The sequence below is a fragment of the Silurus meridionalis genome, chromosome 22 (assembly GCF_014805685.1).
Source record: "Silurus meridionalis isolate SWU-2019-XX chromosome 22, ASM1480568v1, whole genome shotgun sequence".
Classification (NCBI taxonomy): domain Eukaryota; kingdom Metazoa; phylum Chordata; class Actinopteri; order Siluriformes; family Siluridae; genus Silurus; species Silurus meridionalis.
This window is the reverse complement of record NC_060905.1, coordinates 20,119,998-20,125,997: the sequence shown is the minus strand read 5'-3', so window position 1 is coordinate 20,125,997 and position 6,000 is coordinate 20,119,998.

Genomic DNA, 6,000 nt, shown 5'->3' with positions numbered 1-6,000 from the left:
CTTATGAGTGCTATTCTGTACAGCCGATTACAAAGCCTGAATTGGAGCACAGTCAACCAAAGGTTGACCATCTGCACTAGTAAAACCCTGTAAATATCTGCAAATATACGCAGAATTATCTGTAAGAAAATTAACTACAAAGGCGGAATCTGAGTGGATATTTAAGTCTGAGTCTGTGATGACCTCTAATGTCTTTAGCACTGCTGTGATCTCTGCTTTTTAAACTGAAAAATTATACTGACATTTATACAAAAATATCTTCTCTATCAGAATCGATAGCAAAACCTGTATAATATTGGCCCTCTTGCCAGTATCTAGAACCTTTAACATACACATCCACAGTGTCACGGTGTGAGCGAAACAAAAGGCAGAAGCCGGAGTACAGCTCGCTCGGGTTTTAATGGCATGCGTGAGAGAGATATACACACACACACACACACACACACACACACGCGCACATACACACACGGCAGTCCTCAGGTTGAGAGAGAGAGTCCGAGTAGCGCATTGGGAGAAGCGTAGCTGACCCGAGATGCACAGGGAGGGGAAGCGCAGCCGGTACGGGATTCTGGAGTCCGGATGAAACGGCTGAAAGAAGTCCTGTAAGAAAACCGGAACGCCAAAACATGCAGTACGGGAAGTCCAACATGAACAATAACGAACGGGGATAGGGAGTGAAAGAGGAGCTTATATAGAAGCGGGGTGGAGTGATGATGAACCCCAGGTGTGCCTCGTTAAACCTGGAGCTCTATGGAGAGTGGAGGCATAGAGCGCCACCAAAGGGGGCGTGGCAGGTGGTACCCTGACACACAGCTCGTTCAATCGCTTTTACCTTAAAGACACTTTCAGAGTGACTAGTGTGTTCGGCTTCACAAGTGTGTGGGCTACCTTCATATAGGAGTGTTCAGGACTGCACGGAGTTGGGTTTGTACACAGTGTTCTGATTTTTAGAGCCTAAATTGTACATCCATCTGGCTAATCTAGTGCTAGATACTCCCTTCACCTTTCCATTTAGGAGGAGCTGTGAAGGGGTATGTGGAGTATGCAGTGTCGCCTCATTGAAGCCCTATATGTACTCAAAATGTGACATACCTTCTGTGTGTTCACTGGGCTGTCCCATACAGGAGTCAAAAGCTTTTTTGACTGGGGATAGACCCGCGATGCATACACAATGGGATGCATTTTTTCTTGTACTTCCTGGAGAAGAACAGCTGAGAGAGCCTCCTCAGTGGCAGCTGTCTGCAAAATAAATGGCCATGTTCTGGAGTTGCAATTAATGCCTTCAACCTTTGAAAGGCTGTCTGATGCTCAGTACCCCAGTCTAAAGAATCATTCTTTTTTCCGGAAAGGAGGGTATTCAGAGGTTTAGCAAATCCTTCAATGAAATCTCTACAAAATCCTACTATTCCTAAAAATGATCTCAAAGCTCTCACTGATACACACTGCAAAAAAAACCTGTCTAAATATAAGAAATAAATGCATTATTAAAGAAGATATAGACTAGAAATAAGTCAAATTATGTCTTAAATAATAATAAAAATAAGTCTTATCTGCCAGTGCAATAAGATTTCTTAAAATAGGAAAACATTCCTAGCCTTTAGAAAATAGCAAAGGGTTTTGAAACAAGGATTAAAATACTTATTTGAAGCCGTATATTTAGTGTAATTTACTTACAGCTAAGTCGTTAATTCTTTTTTAAGAGTTTGCTTTTCTTAATTTGTGTGAAAAGATCTTAAAACCAGAGCTATTAAACAAGACATTTCTTCTTAATTTAGGATTTGTCATAAGGTAATCTGTCTTTAAATATGTAAAGCATTTAAATTTAAGACAAGGTTATATAAACTAAAATCAAGACCATGCATTCAGAGTCAAAAATTATTTATTCAAATGAAAACCTGTCTTCTTACACAGAATAGTTACCATGCACAAAACAAAGCTTACTTTGCTGCTTCCCAAAATACTTCAACTTACTGTAACTTAAAACAGTACATGTGTTGCCATTGCTGAACACGGAATCAGAATCAACATGAGAATCTGACACTGTAATAAAACTACAAAACAACTGTAACAGAGATGCCTTCCGTACACATAATTTGAGAATCATGCTTTTTTTAATTTAAAAATATTGATCAGGTTTCTCCCACGATTCCCAATAGACAACTAAAGAATACTTTTTATTTGAGGTTCTGCTGCACTCTACTACATGTGGCTTACCTCCATCCAGGCTCATGGGTGGCTTCATCACTTTCTTCCAAACAGTGTAAAACTGCACCTTGCCACAGAAGTCTTCCCATCTTTTCTTTATTTCATCAATGAATTTGCTGTTGCCTTTATTCAATATACGACACAGCTCACCCATCACCTATACAAATATTTGTTAACATTTGCAAGTATGTCTGCTTTTTAAAGGTAACTTTATTACTTACATTATGAAGTTCCTTGAAACATGGTTATGCACCAAGGATCTTTTGAGGGCCTTTCCTCTTCTTTCAGGGCATTACTGTGAATGAAGGCTCGTCTTGCTTGAAACTCAAGGTCAAGGATGTGGGAGACTGCACCTTGGTTGGGTTTTTTTTTTTTATACATGTCCTGCAGAGTTTTATAATGTCTGGCCTGTATTGTAGATCTCTGTCTGCTAAAATAGAGAAAGGGTAAAAAGGTTAATATGTTTATAATTAATTACCCCCTAGGTTATTTTGCTACAAAGGCAATGAGTGTTTGATTACATTCCAGGAAGCTATTATTAGAAACCATGACATTTTGTCCATGTCGCCCAGCCCTACTAATGAACTGAAGGTATTACTACTACTACTACTAAAGATATTAAGACCTTTGTTACAGATGGTTTCTTTGGACACACGCGCCTTGCTGCAGTTACGCATCTGAAAATAATCTACTCTTGAAGGACTCTGTTATTATTGATTCTATGCGAAAGTCTAATGGAAGTTAAGTTTGGTCCACAAAAGCCATGTGTTCATGTTAAAACCATCTATAGGCTGCCGTTTAGGACTGTGATGTTTCCTTCACACCCATGCTAAAGGTTCTCCCATCTATTTTTAGTGGCATGTGTGAGTAAAATGCTTGCACTGATGAGCACTGAATTATGGGAAAACCATCATAATATTTCACATCCTTATAGCAATCGACAAACAACTTACATGCAGAGTGGCTATCATCGGTACTGCTCCCTGATGTTTCTTGCAAAACAGTGGTCGAGCCACCACTTGTGCCGGTATCATAATCTTCTCCATTGTCACTTGATGAGAAATCAATTCTACACCTTTTCTTTGGATGGCCCCTCTCTGGTGTGGGTCCCTGTCTCTTTAGTGGGGACTTCACATTTTGCAGCCTTTTATGGATATTGTTGTAAATACTCATCTGTGGTTTAAAAACAGGCATGCAGATCAAACAAATAAAAAAGAAAACATTTCACTTTGTCACAATAAGCACCGTAAGAAAACAATAAATACGCATAGATGTTATAAAGTGTGAAAAGCAATATAGCATAAATGTATCACTTACATGTTTGATCGTTTTGTCTTTGTCTTGTAGCATTGGATAATAATCCACTACTCTTCTAGCCATTGCAGTGACTTCATGCTTGGGAGGGTACCGGACCAACTCCCCTTGCTGGCTTGCTCTCAAAATGGAAATTTTGCTGGTGACTGTGTTCCTCACTAGCCTGCATCTCAGCTCTTTGGACATGACATTTCTGCTCCCTGCCAGTGCGGGCCATTTCAAAATAATGCTTATGAGCTTGCTCCAACTCTGTGTCTGTGTAGGCCACATATTCTGGAGAATTAGGAAGCTGTAGGGTATTCTTTGGGCATTTTTTCTGCACTGGAGTTAATTCCTTAGGGCTGACTGGAGGCTTTCCTTTAAGTGTAGACACACTAGGACCAGCTTTGTCGGGTAAGGTGGGAATGTCATCCTAAAAAAGCAGATAACAAAATTTTACAAAAGACTCAACTCTCCTCTCTGGTGCAGATCACCACCACCCATCACCAGTAGATACAGGAACTGGCAAGCGCAATTCATTAACTGGCTCTTCAGCGCAACCAACCCCCTTGTAGCCCAGGCCTCTGTTTCGGAAACCCCCACTGCTCATGCCCCCCATGTGCCACCCCGGCGCCCATCCCGCCACCTGCACCTAGGTGTGAGGTTCATCTACCGATTCCTAAACGCTTTGCGGGACAACCAGGGGAGTGCAGGCCGTTCCTGTGAAACTGCAAAATAACTTTTCAGCTTCGGCCTTCATCTTTTACGGATAAACTCACCATGGTGGCCTATGTGATCTCCCTACTTTTGGGTAAGGCCAAACGGTGGGCCACGGTGGGCCACGGTGGAGTGGGAACACCATTCCTTGGTCTGTGCATTCTCAGAGGAGCTACGCAAGATCTTCGACTCAGGCACCCCCCCGGCAGGATGCCGCCCGGTCCTTGTTCCAGACCACTCAAGACAGGCAAACCGTAGCTGAATACACCACAGATTTTCGCACTGCCGCAGCAGAGAGCGGGTGGGATTCCACGGCTCTCTACGATGCTTTCATCCGGGGACTCAACGCTGAGATCAAGGATGAGCTCACGGCCAGAGATCTTCCAGAGTGTCTGGACGCCCTGATCAGCCTGGCCACCCGAATCAACCGGCGGATGAGGGAGTTCCACTCTGATGGGGGGTTCCGTAGATCCTGGCAGCCTGGCCCATCTCCCGACCCACCTCACTTCAATAATTTTGTAAAAGAATAAACACACAGGGGCTGAACTACATACAAAAATATAATAGGTAAATCAGAAATAGAATAGTATAAATTAGAATAGTTGACAAAAACCTTGTCAATTTGTTAGTACATACTAGTTATGTGGTTATGTTAGTGTAGTACTGGGCTGTGCATTAGTGCAGTTGAGTTGGTACATTGTGAATAAACACCAGATGGAATTAAGTTCAGTACCATCAGAGGACATGTCTAACAGCTGGTAGGAGTGTGTACACTTCCATATTAAAATTATATTGGTTGTATAAATGTAACAATGAAAGAAAGCACTTCTTAAGTTCTGCTACACTGTCCCTCTCAATTGACATTCTTAAAGACCTCTTTCAGAAACATAGTAAGACATCAGACATAAGTCCATAATAAAAGAGGTAGCCAATTTTGCATCTAAACCCTTGGTGAAAGCCGTTGGAAAGGACGGCCTGCCTATCAAATGTTATCTCCGCAAACAGTATTACAAAGGAAGCTTTAAACTGGTAGAACCCATTGAACACAGTCTTGGTTCCAAGGAAAAATTAAGTTTTCAGTATGTGCATATTCTAAAATCTTTGAAGCAGCTCTTTGATACGAGAGATGTTGTAGACAAAGTAGTTGAAAACCACAAAGCACAACAGATTAAAAGGGCAACTGGTGAGCAGCATATTTACAAAACATTTCAGGATGGGTCACACTTTCAAGTAAACAGTTTTCTGTCAGGAAATGAGCTGAGAATTTTACATAGATGATTTTGATGTTTGCAATCCTTTGGGAACTTCTCGTAAAAAATATAAGCTTTGTGGAATCTACTGGACTTTAAGTAATTTGCCTCTTGGTTCACATTCATCACTGCTCTCAATTTACTTGGCAGTCTTATGCAAAACTGTTGATATGAACAAGTATGGTTATGACAGGATTTTATGTCCAGTTCTCCAAGATGTTTAAACTCTGGAACAGGATGGAATTTTTGTTTCATCACTTGGAAAAAGTCTTAAAGGCACGATTTAGGTTGTTGTGGCAGATAACCGTAGTGCTTACAGTTGTGTTCAAAATTATTCAACCCCCAATGCTGTAAATGGTTTTAGGGAATTTAGTGTACATTTGTAATTGTATTCAGAATGAAATCCTACAAGGACTTCTTAAAGAACCATATACAACTAAAATGACATCAATTAGTTTTGTAATACAGTAGTAAATGTTTCTTTTGTAAATTCTTCATTGACATAATTATTCAACCCCCAAGTGACATTCAATCT